The sequence below is a fragment of the Rattus norvegicus genome, chromosome 11 (genome assembly GCF_036323735.1).
Source record: "Rattus norvegicus strain BN/NHsdMcwi chromosome 11, GRCr8, whole genome shotgun sequence".
NCBI classification, from domain to species: Eukaryota; Metazoa; Chordata; class Mammalia; order Rodentia; family Muridae; genus Rattus; species Rattus norvegicus.
This window is the reverse complement of record NC_086029.1, coordinates 68,438,551-68,460,334: the sequence shown is the minus strand read 5'-3', so window position 1 is coordinate 68,460,334 and position 21,784 is coordinate 68,438,551. Positions and strand designations below refer to the sequence as shown.

The 21,784-nt window shown below is 44.0% G+C and overlaps 1 protein-coding gene and 1 long non-coding RNA gene across 17 annotated transcripts in view; one reads left to right on the top strand and one right to left on the bottom strand.

Moving 5' to 3' along the window:
- The window catches only part of Phldb2 (pleckstrin homology-like domain, family B, member 2), a 218,987-nt gene that overhangs the window by 80,390 nt on the left and 116,813 nt on the right, over nucleotides 1-21,784 (bottom strand). Inside the window, exon 1 of one of the 16 annotated variants that reach the window (XM_063270858.1) lies at nucleotides 16,746-16,869. The exons of 14 other annotated variants lie outside the window; for them this stretch is intronic. The gene's annotated coding sequence lies outside the window, so the exon portion shown is untranslated. Of the gene's footprint in view, nucleotides 1-16,420; nucleotides 16,561-16,745; nucleotides 16,870-21,784 lie in introns of those variants that run through there. One more of the 16 variants, XM_039088878.2, reaches the window with a different exon arrangement.
- LOC102552450 (uncharacterized) lies at nucleotides 17,479-21,773 on the top strand. The gene is made up of 2 exons (XR_358261.3): nucleotides 17,479-17,615; nucleotides 18,252-21,773. It is a non-coding gene; the product is annotated as an uncharacterized LOC102552450 (long non-coding RNA).

Here is a 21,784-nt window from a genome sequence, read left to right as displayed (position 1 = left end):
CCTCTTCTCTAACAAAAACACCTTGTGTCTTCTGTCTACCTACCAAATTCCAACCCATCATTCAAGGGGCAAAATAGGACTCTATCTTCTGTAAGCAATTTTTTTTCTTTCAAAAATAAGTATATAGTTTTGGGTTTTAGGTCTGAGAGTCAAACATTAACTTAAAATTTTAATCTACAAAAATTTCCTTGAATTAAAACTAGCACTGGAAGCGAAAAGGCTTATGAACAAAAGAAACTATCTTTCTATTATTAACAAAGGAAAAACACAATTTGACTTCAGTAAGCACATGCAGGGCTAAGACTTTCATCCAGCCCTCAGGGACCTCAGACACTGATGTTTGATGAAAAAGATTATGTCGAGAATTTTCATCTTATATTCGTCTGCTGACTTCCATTGTTCTCCAGGCTAAAAACTCATACTATTTTTCAATTACACACATCCTCGTACCATAGAGGGTAGACTTCACCGCGTAGCCTCAAATTTCCCAGGGAAATTCAAGCCTCTCAGCACCGAACTGCTTCTTACCCAAGGGCTAGAGTCAGAAAAAATGTCCCTGCTTATGAGAGGTACAATCTCTCCCCACCCCCTTGGAATTCTGCCTTGGATCCACTGTCCTTCAAAACTCCATTTGGATGTATGTTAAAATGCTGTATTTCAAATAGCAGCTTAAAAATCCACACACATCATCAAAGCTATGCCTAAAATTTGTTTTTCAGTGGGTTGTGCTGTTGAGCACATCTTTCATGGCCTGCGGCCAGTGTCCCATTCTCCAGAGATGATGCTCTCATCAGTTTCTTCCAGTTCCAACATCAGTCTCACTGGAGGAGTTTCCTGTCCCACTCCTTTGTTGGAGTGAAGGTACAACAACCCTACTTAGCCTTGGTCTATTTCTGAACACATTTTGTCCCCTGTTAGCCATTTTGAAATTTTAGTAAGTCTTGGCCAGTTCTCTCGGCATAAATATGTCAGGGCTGAGAAAACAAGAAGAGATGGATCCTAAAGAGTTTCAGTGTTATTATATAGGGAAAAAATACCGTGAATGCCCAATGATATGTGAAAAAAGCTACAGTTCATCACAGGAGTGAACAATGTGAAACCATTTAATGCTACGTTTAAAGTATATTTTATAGTATAAAATACGTTCATATAATAGTACGTTAAAACGTTCAAAGAGAATAGCTATTTTCATATATACATCTATAAAGATTGACTATAAACTCAGGTTCCTCCTGTGCATATAATATGCACAGCTCGTAGTTTTCTTGCAGGCACTCAGGTGAGACCCTGCCATGCCATCTCTTTCACTGCCTTTATCAACAAACCCCGTCAACACTGTCCTTCACCCACGTCCTAAACCTGCTACTTCTTGCTATTTCACTGATGCCCCCCATAAAAACCAGCATCTTTTGTCCCTTTGTGCTTACCCTCCTCCCACAGTAGGAACAATGGACTGAAAAAGAAAATCACATTCAAAGTAACTGCGGATTTTTCCTGGGGTGGTAATATTATTAGTGATTTCAGAGCAATTTAGATTTTGTGCATTTTAATTTTTTTCATAGCAACTTGGCATGAGATATTAGAATATGGTCTCTCCTACCACCTTGCTTTTTAACGTGATAAGATTCTCATGTATTTGAACACTTGGTCACCAGTGGTGGCTCTGCTTGGGATGGTTGTAGAAACTGTAGGTAATAGAGGAAGTAGATCCCTGTGTGAAGGGTTCTGCGGTGTCTATCTCAGTCTCACTTCTGGTTCACTGCTTCCTAACTGCAGACAAATGAGACCAACAGTTTCTCATTCCTATGAGCATGCTTTTCTTCCCATGATGGACTGTATGCCCTCAAATGCAAGCCAAAACACAGCCTTCCTTTAGATGGATTCTTGTACAGTACATTGTCACAGCAATGAAAAAGTAACTGATTCACCACTTCCAAAGATTTATCATTAGATACATATATGGAATTCATTCATTTTTCCTTCCCTAAACTCAACTGTAGTCTCTGATGCGTTCTACCTACAGTCAAGTCCTCAGCTCCTAGGGGAAATTTTTCATTCATTCCCACTTGGGTCTCCACCCCTGCCTCTACTGGCCCTGCCTACACCCAACTCTCCAATTCTAAGTTCATTACTACTTACTTGCCTGTAGTTCTTACTCACTTCCTATTTCTAGGTTTCCTTTCATAGCACTGCATCTTGGATGAAGAGTGCTCTGGAAGTAAGAAAGAAGAGGAGTTTCTACAGCTATTGATGTTCGCTCGTGGAATTAGACCACCCGTCTAGCTGATTTCCTTTAGTGTTGAGTGGGTGTGCAGGACTAAGAGGTAAGTTCAGCTCTGCGGAAGTTCAGGTAAATATACATACGTATTCAGCTATGCGGCAAACACATATCTTCAAGACAAGTGAGTGAATTCCATATATGTACCTAGTTTGGGCTAGTGGGAGAAAGAGAATGGCTGCAAGGACCCCTTGGCAAGGCAGCATAAGCACAAGAACGGAGAGAGGTAGGAAATGCAGAAGAAAGGAGCTGAGGTAACTCCTGCTTCACAGCCATCTTTATGGTTGACGCTGCTATGTTTATTCTGGGTTTCCAGAACATTGTATGTGAACGAAGAAGAGGTCTTAGGGAAACCATGCAATCCCTGCATTGTCTTATTGGGAAAACTGGAGGGTGTGATGAATGAATTCGAGCACTCTTCTATACATAGCCACAGAAGGCCTGGGAGCAGCAGGGAATGCATCTGGTGCCCATCTGAGAGAAAGGACAACATGGGGAAGTCTAAACAGGAAAGAAGTTAATGTGTGTTGAAACGTTTGCATTTACTTTCCAATCCATAAATTTAATCCTTCCCGTACTCTTGTTATTTTACCGCCTAAAACACACATTCATCTTACTGTCAATCAGGGAAAAAAACGCCAGTAAGTCAGGATGGAGTCTCTTGAAATATGTTATAGGAAAACCACAGCACTTTTTCCCCTGGAGGAGAAAAACTACTTCAACAAGCCGTTTTTAAAGGAACGCTGTTAAACATTTCTTCAGAGAGCTGTTTCTCTGCGGCGTGGTTTGAATGGTTTTTAAAACAATTCTTCAGTTCTACTCCACTCACACCAGATGACAACAGAGCTCGTCTCATTCAAAACCTAACTGCCCAAAAGTGGAGACAGGACTCTGACGTCACCAGGACCTCGCACGCTGTCATTGCCAGCAAATGAAGGTGCACCATGGGCAAGCGCCCTTTCAAACAAAGTGCCTGCTGCGTTGCATTAGAGAACAAGTCTGAACATCTGGTGGAAAGGTGCAGTCATCCAGCTGGCTTTCGCCAGATAAGTGGCTTTGGAAGATTCCCACCATACACAGCAGAGACACATCTTTTTACCTTGCTGTGTGTAGACACTTGTGAGGATCCCCTGAGATCGCAGGAATTAGTCCCAGACACACTGCAACTAAATAACAACAGAAAAGTAGAAATCGCGCCATGCAACTTTAGGAACAGAAGCAACTTCAGGAAAACCAACTTTTAAAAGTCTGGATGTATACGTCAAAATGTCCATAATAGAATGTCTTGAGTCTGTACCTTGTCCTGCCAGAGCCCTAGAGCTGGGGCAGCTGGGGTGGGGGTGGGATGCTTCTCCTGTGTGTTTTGTAGCAGATAGTGGTTGATGCCTGGTAGTTAGGGCTCTCCAGCACGCTGGTGGTCCACAGGCAGGCTTAACTCTCAGCACTGATGTTTACAATATGGCACTGTTAGGATTACAGAGTACGGGTGGCATGTAATTGAATTCAGGGCCAGCCAAGCAGTCCCTCGGAAGCAACACCATCCCTCACAGGAATTCTGTGGGGGTATATCTGTGGCAACCCACGAAGTTGATTGGGCCTGAGGGGATCCTTTGAGAGGACGGAGGAGAGAAGCTGAAAAATCTATTTTAACCGCAATGCCTATAGTTTATAGGGGAGAACAATAGATACACAGAAACCTCCATGTCTTTCTCCTGGTGACGTCAAAAACCTGAGGAAGGGAAGACTAATTTGAAGCCTCGGGAACAAACACTTGCTTCTCTTTCCCCAGTCCCTTTCAGAATGCAAAAGCACTCTGACTTCCCCTGTTCGCCTCTAAACCTCTGCTCTTCTGGGTGCCCTTACAGCAAACAAGCCCTGCGACTTGACTTTACAAATAATTGTTCTTGACCCTCAGCCCTTGTCAGATTCCCCCATCTCTGCAAACAAGCCTCACCTCCCCATGCCCCCACCCGCACCCCATCCCAGCCATCTGCAACTGCCCCCATCCAGTCAGCAAACAGTCCCAGGCCATTTCCCCGGGTAGTGCTGCTTGCTACATAGCAGAAGCCAGGAGCTTCCCACCGCCTTAGTCTCAATCTTCACAGGACCAGGCTCTGCTTCTCTTGAGTTCTAGCTTTCTAACCTCTATGCCTTCAAACTCCTCCTCCCCCCACCCCCCGCCATGAGTTTTATATCCCAGGGCAGAGAATAGAGAAAATATGTGTTAGTAGATGGAGTACTCTTATTGTTCTTATTTCTCCAACAAATGGATTCCAATCCTTTTCCTTTGCACCCTGTTCTTTGTTCAAGGATCTACCTGTTGGGGTGAATTATTAACCACTAGACTCACATGTGTAGATGCACAATCTCCAAAGAAGAGGCTTCGGTGTCTCACAAAGATCCAAGAAAAGCAGTTCCTGGCGTGTGTGTTGGGGGAGGGGGAGAGTGATTTGTAATGACTGCACAAAGGTCTTGTCTTACTCCAGAAGACTGTAGCTATTACAACAAACAGCAGTAAGCTTTATACACGTATGAGTACGTACAAGAACTCATTCTCCACATAGCCACAGAAGCCTAAATCACACAAGGCCTTTGTAACATGCAAAGACAATGTTCCAGAAGCTGGACTTAAAGCGTTTTTAGGAACAGCCCAATGTTGCGGAGATAAAAAGCAGGACATAGAGGAAAGATTGGGGCTACCAGGAATCAGAATACTGAGGTGGAGACTCGGGGTACCTACTCCATGGTTGGTTTGGTTGGTTTCTTGCTTTTCTTTTTACCTTTTTTTTTTTTTTTAACTACATTTTCTAAAGCCGTCTAAATGGAGGATGATCATTAAGGAAAGAAAGACAGATTACACTTGACTCTACAAGAAGTGAGAGGAGTGGAAAGTAATGGAGATGGTGGGAACAGTGAATGCAGAGAGAGAGCACACCAGAACACAAAGGAAAAGGTCATCCCAGTTCCTTCCAGTCTGCCACAAAGGTGTCCAACTCCAGGCTATGCTCCTTACAGTGCCCCCTAGTGGACCACTAATACTGCTGTCTAAACTCTGCCATACAAAATGCAGAGGGCACAGTGAGGAGTCTTAACTGTGATCAGAGCCAAGAGCAAATGACCATACTTCCAGTGAGCTAGTTTCTCAGATCGGCTACTTAGCCTCGATTGTTTTATTTTATAAATTGGTGGGAATTCTTAAGAACTCAGAAGACACAGTCAAAAGGTGAAAGGGTCAATTATAGGATTTTTTTTTAAAGTTTCTGTGCTAGTTTCATCAATAAAATGCTTGTCTGCAGGAACTTTACAGCATTCTTTAGACTATCCAAGGAATTTGGCTGCTGTTTCCTGTGATAAGTCTTTGTAGTTGGGGGAGGAGGTTAAAAAGCAGATTTAGCCTCAGAAAATGGGAGTCACCAAAGTTCCCATCCACTGGCAAAGTCCCAAGTTTTACCTAAAGAATCATGATCTAAGTTTCATCAATTAGGCTCACATGTGTGCTTAAACAGTGGGTAAGCTTTAAGCTTTAGCAATATGTTAAGAGAAAAAATACATCCAATGAGTGAGACGTATAATAAATTCAAGTTCAAGATTATTCAAATTAGAATTATGTCTTTCATGACAAATTACATGGAACTTTTTGTTATTGTTACTTGTGTGTTTACAGGACGTGTCGGGGTGATGCACATCTGCAGCCTGCTTGTGGAGGTCAGAGGATAACTTTCTCAAGGCTAGCAGCTTTACCCACTAAACAATCTTACTGAAGAGAATGCCCTAGTAAAAACACTACAGACCTTCTTCGGTGGCACATACCTGTAATCCCAACAAGGAAGGCCAAGGCAAGACGGTCATAAGTTCAAGGTCAGCCTGGTCTACAAAGTAAGATGTCTCAAAAACAAAACAGTGACAGTAGCAAAACCTTTCCACAAAAAAATGCATTCACTTAATTCTAGAACACAGGAACATATAGTGGGGAGAAAGGTCCGAAACAAAAAAACATGTGTTCGGTCTTAATGGGGAAAAAAATCCAGACATGAGACAAAGCTATTCTAGGTGAAAAGACTCAAGAGACATGCCAATGAAATGCAATGGATGAACATGGTTTGCATCTTCTGTGAAAAGATCCATCTGCTTAAAAAATGTCTGAACAGCCAGAATTTGAAAGCTGCCTGAAAATCGGTTATATTGCTGTTTTCAAAACTGCAATGACGTGTTTTAGAATCGTAATTGCTCAGAGTCAAACTGCAAATCATTTGTGGGTGAAAATCTAGGCATTTGGAACACGCTTTGTAACAATCCATACTCAGGAGGAAAATGGGGTCTCCCGATGAAACCAAAGTAACGAATATAAACATTCGCGTTGCCTATAGGTGCTTGGCTCACTATGCCCCACTCTTAGTGAGTGTTCAATGTTTGTGTGGGTTTAAATTTTCCACAGCAAAATGTTTTTCCAAAAAGATAAATACACTCTGGAGCCAGAGTAAATAAAAATAAAATCTATATACTGATACTGATATAAATTATAGTGTCACAGTATACAAAAATGGAGTGGGTCTCAGCAACTTGAATTAATACTAGCTCATCGTACTAGACCAAATTCTACAAAAGATGATTTTTAAGGTATCCAGGAGGAATTTTAAAGCACATGCATTGGTGACGATTATAAAATATGTAGGCCATCTCTGTTAAAGAGACTTGCAAGATAACGTCAGGTAGAATACCTAAATTTCAACAACATTTGTGTCCACATAAAAACACTTCCATGAGCAGGAAGTGGAGTCAGAGCTAAAAGAGTCTTGAGGTTGCCCTCAGCCTAAGATTCATAGGGCAGCCTAGACTACATAATGGAAATAAAAACAGACAGGGGCTAGGGAGATGGCTCAGTTGCTATGGTAACGTGTTTGCTGTTCAGGTCTCAGCACTGATGTGGAAGCTGGGCACAGTGGCACAGGTCTGAAACCCTGGTGTTAGGGATAGGGATGAAGACAGTGCTTTCCCAGAGCTCACTCTGTAGACAACATTGTTGAACTGATGAGTTACAGCCGGATTCAGTGGAATTGAAAAATAGCAATTTAGGGTAACACTTAATGTTGATCTTTATTCTCCACACACAAGTGACCACACCCACACAAACAAATATTTGCCATAGATACAGAGGACACCACACATATGAAACACACATTAAAAAAACAAAACAAAACATTGCTTTAGACAATTAAAGTATATGAGTATCCATAGAAACTACCAAATCTTTCATATTTTAGTAAGCTTTAGCCTTAAAAAAAGCTAGCATATTTATGGCAAGAAGTGGATTAATATGACCCGTAGATTTTAAAATTCTCTTACTTGAGTTGACAAGATAGGACAAGACAGTTCAGTGGGTAAAGGCATTCACTGACAAGTCTACGGTCTTGATCCTCAGGACCACTTAGGGGAGAAAGAAAGTCAATTCCACATATGCCTTTGGAATTCGTGTGCCCTCCCTCACACAACTCCTCCCCCAGAGGAATAAATAAATATAACAAACAAACGAAATCCTGTTATTGCTTCTCAGAAGCTGGGACAATACTTTGGGTAAGAAGTCACTGGCTGGGGTTGGGGATTTAGCTCAGTGGTAGAGCGCTTGCCTAGGAAGCGCAAGGCCCTGGGTTCGGTCCCCAGCTCCGGAAAAAAAAAAAAAAAAAAAAGAACCAAAAAAAAAAAAAAAAGAAGTCACTGGCTTCATATTTTGAAGGTTTTTCACTGAAACCCAAACTAGTTTTTCATGCAAGATAAAGCTTTCTAAAATGTGTCCCAGATGAAATCCCGCATCTCCAGATGCCACTCCTTTCTCCTCATGGGTACAGTTCATGCCTGGTAGGTGATTCTACCAAGTCCAGGACAAACCCAGGCAAATCCTCCTCCACTGTGTGATTATCCTGGGGAGGAACGAGAGAGATGGAGAGTCCTGTGGTGTTAACTGGAGAGGGGTCATCTGTGTGCATAAGCTGTGCTCTTTCTCTTGAGTCAGGAAAGGGCGCCAATCTGATTCCTTGCAAGCAAAGCTACATTCAAGAAAGAATATGAACCTAGGATGGCATAGAGAAAAACTCTACTTTGACCCCGAAGCCACTATGGACTTAAAGTGAAAGTCGTATCCATGACAACAAAACTGTGACCTTTCCATCCTGCCTTGCTCATCCCTACCGCCACTGACTGAAAGTACATGCACTTAAGAATATTTCATTTTTCGAAATAACATTCCCCACACTCGAATCCTTGCTATTCACCCACTAGTATGATCTGGCAATGATCAGAGAATAAGTAGGTTCTGGGAGAGGGAATGAATGATAGGCAGAGATGCCTTCTTCCACACTCAGAAAGGTTTTAACACCACTCCACCCCCAGGGCTTGAGAGGTCAAATCTAGAGCCTTAAGTGTGTTCAACAAATGCTTTACCGTCTCTAGCTGCACCACCGCATGTTTACCCATTAACTCCAAAACTGGGATGGGTGGGCTTTTAAAGGGTGTTGTGCACATCTTAAAAGTAAAGATACATTCTGAGCAATACATGGCTAGTTGATGTCACCACTGAGAGCATCTCAGAGCATGCCTTCACACATGAAGCAGGACACCTATCACAAGACATTCCAATGTTACTAATAACACCATCATGCAAGAGGTCAGTTGAATAAAATGTCATTCTGTGGGCCAGTGAGATAGCTCCATGGGTAAAAGTGCTCGCAGTGAATTTGGAAGGAGAGAACAGCTCCAGAGTGACCTCCTTGTTCCCACATGCCTGTCATGACAGGGAGGCAGCCATATGCTTTGACCTCCCCAATTTATTTTTTCCACAAAAGAAAAATCACCGTGAGGCTCAGGATCACACTTCCAAGCACAAAGTTACAATGATAATGCAATTCTGTTATTTCTTTGACAGTTGGTCATGAAGAGAGGTTGTTGTTAGATCTCACAAGTTGCCTTGCATGAAAGCAAAGGGGGGGAGGGTATTCCTTGACCCTTTAAACATCAGGAAACAATTGACTGAGTCGAATTTACTTTTGATCAATGCTGGGTTTTCGAGACCTTTACTTTTACGTGTGTGAGTACATGTGTGGGGAGAGAGGGGAGGGGAGAAGAGGAGGGAAAAGGAGAGGTAGAAGGGGAGAAGAGGAGGGAGAGGAGAAGACAGAGAGGAGAGGGAAAGAGAGAGAGGGAGAGAGGGAAGAATAGAGAATGATTAAGAAATGTGTGTGTGTGTGTGCGCGCGCGTGCGTGCGTGCGTGCGTGCGTGCGTGCGTGCGTGCGTGCGTGCGTGTGTGTGTGTGTGTGTGTCTGTGTGTGTGTGTGTGTGTGTGTGCTATGAAGGAGTCCAGAGGAGGGCACCAGAGTCACCCATGGAGCTGGAGTTTGGGCATATGTGAAATAATTGATCTAGGTATTTGGATATGGGCACTCGGTTGTCTGGAAAGCATCAAGTGTTCTTAACTGCTGGGCCATCTCTGAAGGCCATTCTCAATGTCGATGTTTTGGGGTTTTTTTTTTTTCCGGTTTTGTTGTTCTTTGTTTTGTTCTTAAATAACTCTCTCCAGAAGACCTAGTAAAGGAAATGGCTATGTTCAGATGTTATTTTTTATTATAATGGCTAATCCAGTATAAAGAACACTAGACAGCTTGCCAAGGACACCCGTCAGGAGGCTGGTTCTCCTTCGGTGTCCACCAACTAAGAGGGATGACACACGGAGTGAGTCACTTCATCTATCCCCACCTGGTTGAAGCAGTGGTTTGCCAATGTTTGAAGTGCTGAGAGTGAATTAGACGTTCCTGGTGCCCCAAAGAAACTAACCCAGCAGTGCCTGTTACATAATACAGGAAATGGAAATGACCACAGAACATAAGCATGTTTTAGTGATAAGATAACAGCTACCTAATTGGGCAAAGCTTTCACTGACATTGCCCCCCAAGGCATGCCAAGGTCACGATGAACAATCTCCGCCAAACACAGTGAGAAAAGGTCTGGTCGCACTTTTAATGCAGTATTTCATACCCGCTGATTCAGCAGCGTATACAAGAAACATTTCATCTACATTCCTATGTCCTGCAATTTCCTTAATACATCTTCAGTTGCTTTTGAAAGCATACTTCAGCAGTGATGCAAACAGTGCGGCAGCCAGACATCTCTTTCCAGGCCTTGTGGAATACCTCTTGACTGTTCACCCCGGGTCTGATTTGGTCAGAAGAATGCAGGAGTCGGCTTACACCACTTGTACCTGATCCGGAATTCACCAGTGCAGAGGGTCAAGGAACACATCTTAGAGAACTCAGTAACGCCCCCTTCTCATTATTTGATATGCTGATTCCTCAGTCACACTGCCAATCTGGAGAAGTCACCAACATGGAGCGAACAATCATTCTAAGGTGGTAAAACAGCAGCACGCACTGACCTGCTGAGCTGCAGTTTAGAAAACGCTGACCCAGTTTAAGTTAATGATGCTTAATACCAGAGTGTGCGAGCCTTCTCTTCCTCTCGTTTTCCGAAATAAGGAAACATACCTTGTCTAATAAAATCAATCGTGCACATTAAAGAAATGGTTCTTCCATGTATTAAAACTATCTGTATAACTTGGCCTGCTACCTCATGTTATTTATCCGGGTCTTCCCGGCAAGCTTCTGCAGTCTCTGGTGTTCTCACACCTCTATGCGATGACTTTTTTACTCTTGGCTTTCTTTTCCCTGACACTGATAGCCAAAATGCTTTAAAGGTCTTGCCTTTAAAGTAGCTACTACACAAAGCCGCTCTTCGGTGACGTCTAAGAAGCATCCCTAAACCTCATAGGTGCATCCATTTTACAAATTAGCCCCTCGAACTTTCTGTATGAGTCAAACACAAATTCTTGCTTGGTAAGTTTTATGCTGGAGGGTTTTAAAAAACCTGACTCATAGCTTTACTTATTTTTCAAAAGACAAAAGACGCGTTCTTCAAATCCTAGGAAATATTTTCAACCATGACTTTCTTGCTGTATTTACTGAAGTACATTGTGGCAGGACACTGTGGCAGATAGTTATGGTGGCAACAAGAGTGAGCAGGCAGAAGGTGAGAAAGAGAGGGTTGCTACCCCTCCAGGGAAGAGTCTGCAGGGGGCAGATCTCCCCCTGACAGTCAGTCCTTCCAAAGTCATGATCCTAAAGGTTTCCATGTGCTCCCTTCCCTTTGAAAGGCATCTCTTGGCTAGTTGCCAACATCAGACCTTAATCTATGGAGCTCTGATTTCCTCCCAGGAAAGGCACCCCAAAAATCTTTCTTCTAGCAACCAAACCTCCAAGATTTGAGGACCAGGTAGGTCATCCAGGAATCTATAACACCTGCCTAATGTCCAACTCTAGTAAAGTAAACTAGCTGTGCTAACATCTGTAACTAAAACAGCCACACAGACACAATGTTTCTGATACTCAAAAGCTCACCAAGGATAGGCAGTGTGGTTCATGCCTGTGATCTCAGTACTCCAGGACACCAAGGCACAAGTATCACAGAGAGTTTGAGTAGGCTCCAGGGCAGCCTAGGCTACAGAATGAGCCATTTTCCTGAAGCCAAACGCTAGCAAAGGATCAACGATAAGAGATGAAAGAAAAAAAAAAACATTGGGGCAATCCTCTCTAGAAATGGAGCCATTCACTAATATGAAATTAAATTAATGATAACTTTGTGCAGGATGTCATGGAACAGAAGTCAGGAAATGTGTTCTGTTCTGTCACTACCAAGCCATGTGTTAGGCTTGACAGCAGTGGTCTCAGATAGGAGAATTTGGTTTTTGGAGAGTCTCACCATGTGCAGCTCTGACGGATCATAGTACTCGCTATATAACTCCAATGGTTTGAAGGAAAATGGCCCCCTAGATTCATATATTAGACCCCAGTTGATGAACTGTTGAAAGATGTGGCCTTGTGGGAGGAATGGTGTAGCTGGGGTTGGGCTTTGAGATAAAGGCAAGTCTTTGTCTCTTGTCTCTCTGTCTTCTTGTCTGTCTGTGCCTGTGTGAGTCTCTGTGTTTATCTTTCTGTTTGTCTCTCTCTGTGTGTCTGTGTGTATGTATGTGTATGTGTGTGTGTCTGTGTGTATGTATGTATGTGTATGTGTGTGTGTCTGTGTGTATGTATGTATGTGTATGTGTTTGTGTCTGTGTATGTGTGTGTGTCTGTGTGTATGTATGTATGTGTATGTGGCTGTGGCTGTGTATGTGTGTATGCATGTATGTGTGTCTGTGTGTCTGTGTCTGTGTGTCTGTGTGTGTTCTGCCTGTGGATGAGGATTTATAGCTCTCAGATACTGCTGCAGTGCCATGCCCATCAGCTTCCAGACATGATGAAACTGAACTAATCCCCTGAAACTGTAGGTAAGCCCCAAGTGAATGTTTTCATTTATAAGAGCTGTCATAGTTGTGGTGTCTTTTCACAGCAATGGAACACTGACTAAGACATTAGCCAAGCTGGCCTTGAACTCATAGCAATCCTCCTACCTCAGCCTATTTAATCCTGAGATTACAGGTGGGGGACCTACCAAGCTGTTAAGAAGTCCTTAGTTGTTTTGGTTTTTTATTTGAAATGGGTCTGATGCAGCCCATGCTAGTTTTAAGCTTGCTATACCGTCAACTATGACCTTGAACTCCTGGTCCCCCAGTTTATATCACCTGATAAAACTGTAGATAGAGACCACCAATCCTGCCTCTTTTGTGATTCTGTGAACCAAATCTAGGGCATCATCATGCATGTGAGGCAAGTATTTTGCCAACTGAGCTACATCCCAGCCTGGTAAGCTGTCTACGGCTTCTTTTACCCCCAGAGTTATCTTGTCTAACGTGCCCCAGATAGTCATGCTTGAATTGTGTTCACCTTTCAGCCTGACACAATTGAATGTACTCTATATACATCCTCATCGGTTTATTGGTCTCCCCCCCCCACACCCTTCCTCTGCAGCTGCCAGGGATCTTCCCCCTCCATAACCAGAAGGTTCCTCCCTTTCCCTTCTGTCTGAGGTAACTGTGCCCATTCATGTGCTCTGATCCTAAGGCACAGTGAGAGAGTGAAGGAAGAAGACCTCAGATGCTCTGTTTTGTACCTGCATTCAAAGGCGGCATCTGCTATGTCTGTGGGACCATCTGTTGCTCACTTGGACATGGACAGGATGGAGCAGGCCTCAGAAGTGGTGTCACAGGTCACACACACCCAGACATATGCTCCGCGGTCACCAAGGCTTACTTACATCACTGCCCCCAGCCAGGAGATTATTTTCAAATTGGGGAATGCTATTGCTGAAACTCCCAAGAAGGGTCAAGTCCCGTTTTTTGTTTGTTTGTTTTGTTTTTTAGTCTGTTGTTGTTTGTTTTTAAAGCTGGCTTCCCTAAATATCAATTCTGAAATTCTCTAGTCCCAGGCTATAGCAAGAACTGTGTCTGCCCCTAACTCTTCCAAGGACTTGCCAGTCTTTAACCCCTCAGCTTATCATCTGTGAACCCAGAACTGAATTAGTGATCTCCAAGGCTCCCCTGTGCTCAAACTCTGTTGTAAGCTAAATCAAAAGCATAAAGAAAACCTAACAACTTCCTTCATCCTTATAGGATATTAAGACTCCTAGTACTGAGGACAGATGCAAAGCCTTGTGGGATATGGTCTGTGTGAGCAAAAGGAGTTAAGTAAATTTGTGACAATCTAAATTAAGAACCCCAATTGACTAACATCTGGCTGACCTGGGGGAAATGCTGTAGAACAGGGCTTGAGACAGATAGTCCTCTGTGTGTTCTAGACACTGCACAATCTTTAACAGCATCCCAGATCCCTATTCCATGGATGCTGATGGCACTTTCCTACCCTCAGCTTGATAACCAAAAGACTGTACCAAGATTCCCTTCAGCCTGGAGGCCACCTCTTCTTCCTGAGAACTACTGCCAAAACACATTTCGGGGCTTTGAGACAAAGCACATCACTCAGAAGGTGTTTCTGCTTCAAATGGATGGCATTCCCACATCTAGTAATTAAGCACAGAGTGATTTAGTGACAATTTATAAAGCTCAGGTATTCTTGGAAAATGTACAAAGTTCCTGTCCTTCCCTATCACTTGTGGTAATACTTCTCTGCCAATGGCTGAAATGTAGCATCCTGTAAGGTAAGTTACCATAACCACAAACCCCCAACTGCTTTAAACAACTGTGCAAAACTAATAAAGACTCTGAATCGAATTCTCCATTATGTTCCACTACCCACCATGCTTAGAGCCACCAACACTGAAGAAAGTCGAGCAAAGCAGTTCAGTCAAACTCGATCAAATCAACCTTGGCTTTTCTTCCCTGTCCTGAAGATGCCAGAGAAAGTGGTCAACTTTGGCAAGAGTGGTTGAAGAGATGTGTCACATCTTCGCCTACTTTCTTATCTAGCTTTTCTTGCTTGCCCCATGCAGGGATCCAGCAGATAGATATCCCTGCAGTCCTTTCTCACCCCAAAAGAGGAGCAGCTGCCAGCTGTGGGGGAAGCAGACTGAAGCCTGGAAATCGCCTTCCCTAATGACTGCTCTTAACCAAACATCTCCCTTTGCCATTTGTTGGAGAGCTAGGATTTGCAAACTCCCCTGTTTCAAGGGTAAAAGCTACACTAAGCTAAACAGAAAAAAAAAAAAAAATCTCTCCTGGCTTTTAAAGACCTCTGTCAATGTTTGGAGACTGCAGAATTTCTTAATGACACACAATGTTTAAACTCTACAATGAATTTATCAGGAAAAAAAAATTCAGTTAAAACCTTTTAAACCACTAAGTCCAAGATAGGAAAAGGGAACCCCGGGAAAGACACAACTGTTAGTTTTCAAGGAACCTTAGCTCTTTATTCAAACGAGTATTTACGCGACTTAACCCAATGGCACCGCCTGTTAAAAGAAAAAAAAAAAAGTGGACTATTCTAAAGGTTTATTTACCCCAAATCCAATGAGTCTGTTGCTAGCCTACCAGGAACTAAGAATTCAAGTGCTCCGAGGGCAAAAGTTTAACCCTAAGAAACTGTGAACCATATTTGGAACCGTCCATCTAAATTCGGTCGTTTGAAGCCCAGAGGGGAAAAAAATTTCAAACACACAAGTTAAGCCCAAACTGGAAGCTTAGAACAAGTGTCATAGCTGAACATTTACATCTGTAGTTTGCATGTTCACATACTGGAGGGAAAGGCGGCTGGCAAAACATTTACACTAACGGACTCCACATTTTAAGTCTCTACTGGATTTACCCTCACAGCTTCGAGGCTATGAGACGAGCTGTACATCCTAGAACTCTTGACATACCACAAAAGGAAGACTTCTAGGGAAGAGGGCTGGGCCGGACCAAAGGATTTCCAGTCCTAGCCGGTCCTCATAAAAGGCTGCGGGAATCTTTCCTCTTTGAAGTGGGAAAGGTATAAGAGGAGCCTCTGGAAGGAGGTTGGACTTAGAAAGCTCTTTCAAACAGGAAACCCCAACCCGGGAAGGGACAGCCGGTCAGTCAGCCTTTTAATTTCCTGCCGGTGGCGGGAGTTCGCTAAGTCCTCCCAGTTTCAAGGGCTGCTGGCTAGGGTGAAGTTACTGAGCGCACAGAGCAACGCTTCTACAGGACAGGGAGCTGCTGAAGCAGAGGGTCGAAATGCTACGGGACTCGCAGTTGCTATCACTACAGAGGAAGAGACCATCACGCCATCGATGTGAGATGATAGGGAAACCAGAGCTAAATCACAATCACGGGCTCCTGGAGGGAATCTCGATCCGGAGGCTCACGGTGCGGTCTCATTCTAGAAACAAAGTACAACTAGAGCCTATTTCAGAAAGGTCGTCTCTTGAGTCCTGTACTCCTCAAGATCCAGCTGTGGACCTTCTCATTCCCCGCGATCCAGATCTCTGTCTAAGCAATAATCCAGAGTTTCCGCCAAAGTTCCCTTCGGGACCCTTAATTAAATCTTGCCTTTTCGACCCAATCACCGTGGAAACGTCACCCCTACAGGACCCCTTCCCCACAATCCCTCCACCCCACATCGCTATGCACAATGGACGACAGAGCACTCTAGGACTGTAAGGTTTGGGCGCTGCCGACCCCTGCCCGGGCTTTTGTCCCTTCAGCCTGCAAGGGAAGCAAAAGAAAATCTGCGCTCAGGGCGCCTACTCACCAGCTCATCTTTCTCTGGAACTGCAAGTCTCTCCGCTGCCCTTGGGCCTGCCTCTTGCCCCCGCCCTCCCTCTCTGGGTCCTAGTCCGGTCCCCGCCACCGCCGCCGCCGCAGCGAAGCAGCCAGACGGTGCGGCCGCACACCGCTCATTCCCGGCGCCCCTCCCGGTGGGGGCGGCCACCGCCTCCTCTCCGCCCCCGACCTCCGCAGAGAGACCGGCGGCTACCAACTCAGCTGAGGGGGAGGCTGTGTCCCCAAGGAGCCACCAGGGTGCGCAAAGGCAACGCAGGCCGGCTCCTCCAGGCGCTCTGTAGCCCACTACTCACCTGTGGCAACAGCGCGGCCGAATGCAGATGGCCAAAGAAAGCAGGCACCCTGGTTGCTCTGTGTCACACTCAGCAGCGCCCCTCGGGCCGCGGTAGTGGACTCCTCGAAGCTCCCTCCTAGTCCCAGCCGGAGTTTCAATGCACCGCAACGGATCCTTGGAGTTCCAGCTAGGAAGTCCCTGAGCCTAGGCAGCCTAGGCTTCTAGGCTGCTAAGTTGCTGCTGCTTTTTCCGCAGTTAGAGTGGCCTGGCCACTTGTCACATCACCGGACTCAGCAATGTAGTAGAAACCTTTCTTGTTGCCTTTTTTTTTTTAACAAGGTGGAAATGGGACGGGAAAACTCACGTCCCCGGAGTGTGATTTCCTCCACAATGATGAAGTGTCTGCTGTAAGAAACTCCAGGTGACCGCACCTTCCCCATAGACTGTTGTCCCCAGGGCAGGTTTACCTATGCGTCAGGAAAGCAGCTTTGCCAAGTGGCAATGGAACCGCCCCGGGGTCAGGGCTGGAGTCAGGCAGATTTAAAACTCCGTGATACTGATTGCCTCAGAGTGATGTCTCATAAACGGTTCTGCATTTTCCAACACATTTAACATAACCAGTGGAAACAATATTAACGTGAACTTTTTTCAGCATTGCTTCCCTGGGCAGCTAATCTGTCTAGACACAGGCAAATGTGGCTCTCTGCAAAGTTTTGACCCAGTGGGACTAAGTCAAGACAACCCTGGAGGAACTCGCAACGTGCAACACACAGAAAGCTCAAGGACTGGCAAGCTCTTTAATAACAATACAGCTCCGGCAAATTGTTTTAGCTACAACCAAGGATGTCTTCAAGGCTGTGATAGCATAGCAACAGAGGTAGCAGTGCAGGTACTTTTAAAATTTTAAAAGTCTGACTTTTAAAATTAAATGCCTTTTATTATTTATTCCTGTGTGTGTGTGTGTGTGTGTGTGTGTGTGTGTGTGTGTGCGTGCGCGCGCAGGCATGTATGTGCACGTGAATCCATGTAAGAAGGGAAGGCAGAAATGGCCATGAGCCATTCAACATGGGTTTTGACAGCCACACTCGGATCCCCTTCAAAAGCAATACAGCTCTAAGCTGCCAAACAACCTCTCCAGCCCCAAAAGTTTGTCTTCCAATTTTTATGAAAGCCATTCCTATAAGGATGCTTTGTGTTTTAGAGCATTCTCCATCCACCACCCTAGTAGGATTTACCCACATTAATAAATTCACATGACTTGCATACGGTCCATTTCCCTCATCTTCATCAACTTAAAATAATTCATCCCATCTCATTGAAAGTAAAGACACTCCCCAACCACTTGCGTTTCCATTCACTTAACCTTTTAACTGTAGCAACACACCTGTCAACAATTGTTACCAAAAACTGTCTCTACTCTCTGCCTTCTCAACTCTCTGCCTTCCCATTTACTCTGGTCAGGAGTTGCTTTTACTGTATTTCCCCTGAGCTTAGATTATGCAACTGAAAGATTGCTTCTTCCCAGGTATGGTGGTACGGTTGACAATAATTCCAGCTCTTGACCAGATGATGCAGCACGAACAAGAGTTGTGTGCAAGCTTGGTCCTCGGAACCAGTTAGGACCAGCCTGAGCTATGTAGTAAAGACTGACTCAAAGCACCCAGGGCTGACTGTGGACATCAATATGGTGGTTCCTCAGAAGACTGGGAATCATTCTACTTCAAGATCCAGCTCTACCACTTTTGAGCATATCTCCAAAGGACCATCCACCCTAGACAAAGTCAGTTGCTCAACGATGCTCATTGTGGCTTTATTCATAATAGCCAGAAACTGGTAACAACGGAGATGTCCCTCAGCCAAAGGATGGATAAAGAAAATGTGGTACATTAATACAATGGAATATTACTCAGTTGATTTTTTTTAACAACACCATAAAATTTGCAGGCAAATAGATGCTACTAAGAAAAACTATCATCTTGAGTGAAAAAACTCAACCCCAGAGGGATAAAGATGGATTCACTTATAGATAAATGGGTACTGGCTGTTATATAATGGATAATCAAACTACAATCCACAGGCCCAAAGAGTGGGTAAAGAGGAGAGTAGCATGGGTATCCCCAGGAAATATAATACATTTGGGGAGTGGCCTTGAGCTTGTGGGGGCAGCAGTCGGGGGATGAGGTCAGAGTACAGAGCTGGCCATGGGGCTCAGCATTAGCAAGTCCGATCACCATTTTCTCAGCACTGGGAGCAGTGACTGTGTCGCACTCCTCAGTCGCAGTTACCAGCTGATTGGTAACTTCTTTTTCTCTCCTTCTTTCTTTTGGCCTAAGCACTGACAATCCAGAGTTCAGACTTTGAACTTATTTCCATTCTACTGCTTCCATTAGTGCTGTTTCTCTAGCCACACAAAGTCCCATCCTGGGTTGACACTCCACAACCTTTGCCCCAGCCCAACTCACTCCTCCTGAATCCCAGACCCCTGGCAGCTGCCCAAATGGATGCCTACTGACATTGTATTTACCATTTCAAACACCTATTCCTTAAAATCTCTCCCTCTGCTGCCAATTACATTACTGAGCTGGGCTTCTCTCTCAGTGCCTCCTGCCTCTCTCACTCAATTCTTGATGCCCTCAATATCTCTTATTATCTCTCACTCTCCTCAACATCTCTGCATTAGACTTCCAGAAGCACTTTTTTTTTTTTTTTTTTTTTTTGCCTCAGGACTTCAGAGCATGCTCCCTCTCTGTCCATGGCTCCCTGTCCTTCCCCACTCCATGCATCTGTATAGCTTGGCCCCTCACGTCCTTGGCTCAAATTTAACCACTTCCTGGAACATTCTGCTAACCGTTTAAGACGAACTCGCCATCCCTAAGTTTTGTTTAGTTTATAATTGTAATCTGTATTCTGTGCTAGTCATCTTCCCATCACTGTAACAAATATCTGAGGTAAACTCATCAAAAGAAAAGGGATTTTGAGCCCACAGGTCTAGGAGGTTTCAGCCAACAGTTGACTGGCTCGGCTGCCTTGGGTCTGTGATAAGGCAGCAGGCAGCCATGTAGAAGACAAGGACTGCTTATGCCCTCCTAGGGAACAAGAGGGTGGAGCTAGGACTGATAGTACTAGTTCTTCGGTGGCCTCTAGCTTCCATTTTTTTATTTGTATGTTTGTTTGTTTTGTTTTTATTTCTGTTTTTTTCAAGAGACAGCTTCTCTGTGTAGCTCTGGCTCTCCTGGAAATTGTTCTCTAGCCCAGGCTGGCCTCAGACTCACAGCAATCTGCCTTCCTCTACCGCCCTAGTGCTAGACTCAGAGGTCCACACTACCATGCCTGGCTCACTTGCTTTCTTTTTGTTTTTGTTTTAGTTTTTTTGTTTTTTAAACATTAGGACATTGTATCACCATCTTGCTGACTGGCCTAGGACTTGCCTTGTAGACCAAGCGGATCTGAACTCAGAGATCCGACTGCCTCTGCCTTCAGATGTATGCCCTAGCATTTTGGGCTTAGGGTTTTGCTTTAATCTTAAAATTTCCATCTCCTCTTAACAGTATGGTAAGATGGTGACCCATCCTCCAGTGAAAAGGCCTTTAGATAATACTCCAGATATTTTGATATAAAGTGTAGAAATCACAAAGTGCACTCCTAAATTATATTAGCATCTGCATAGCCTCACTAGAATGGGAGTTCTAGACAGACAGCTGTTTATCTCCCCCTCCATGCCATATCCCTAAAACACCTAGAATGTTGCCTGACACGAGTTCACATGTATGGATGAATGATGGCGTTGACCTAGTGCTTACAGATTTTTTTCTAACTGAAACATGGTAACCAATATACTTAACCTAGATAATTATTCTCTAAGGAATATGTCTGCTACCACAATATACATAAGTAGGCAATATTTAAGTTACTGATATTCATGCCCAACTAAAACATCACAGATACTTATTAAAAATGGCATTTACTGTGTGGATCATTCTTCTAAATGCGTTACGGTATTCAGAAGTTTAATTGTGCTACAGTGCTAGAATTGCAAGGGAGAAAAGGCGGCACAAAGATATCAAATTCGCTTTTCAGTTAGTACAGTCTCGAGTGCAGTCAGGAGGGGTGTAGAGTGCTCACACCCTAGATGCCACTGTACCCCACCTCTTCTCCAGTATGAATACTATCAGAGGAATGTCTGCAGAGTGACTAATTCCTAATCAGTAGACAAAATCTAATGTCCACTGTCCTGCTGTCTCTGATGATAGCTACATTCCTCAAAGGCCAGGGGGTCACTTGATTCACATTTATGTGAATCACACGCTGGGGCTGGGGAGATAGGGAAAGAAGCCACCAGAAAGTACTCACTTAATGTGATTTTTAAAGTTATGAAATACAGCAGAGCTTCTCTTGATGAGTCAATGTGAATTTCCCTCCATTCTGTAAATATCAGGACAGCTTGAAGCCAGAAAGGATCCACACCAAGGTTCAAGCAAACTGAATGTTAAAATCAGATCTTTAAGGTCTTAACACAGGGTGGATGGAGGGTCTCACTCAACAAATAAGTCCCACTAGCAGTAGTACCAAATCTATATATAGTTATGATGGTTTATAAACAGAGACTAAATGATAGAAAGACCTAAGCTCTTCCCTTTTACTTTTTATTTCCTGGGTCCTATTTATTTCAATTTACTTATTTATTTTAAACAACTCAGGCTGACTGTGTAACTGCGACAGGTCTTGAACTTCTGACCGTCTATCTTCTGCATGCTGGGATGGGAGTTGCCATTCTGCTTACTTTATGAGGTGCTGGGGAATGAACCCAGGGCCTTGTGCAGGCCAGGCAAGCACTTACTTCATCAATGGAGCCACCTCCCTAACCCAATTCTGGGTTCTTTTAAGTAAAACTCCCTCTTTAATCATGAATCGGAGCTGTACCTCCTAGTCTCTGCCATTCCTAGTCATCTATTTAGGGTCTTGTGCTGCAAATGGCACAGTAACATGCCTTCCTTTGTGCTTTATCTCTCTGGCATAGAACTGATTTTAATAAAACTTTCTCTTATTTGACTGTGTTTT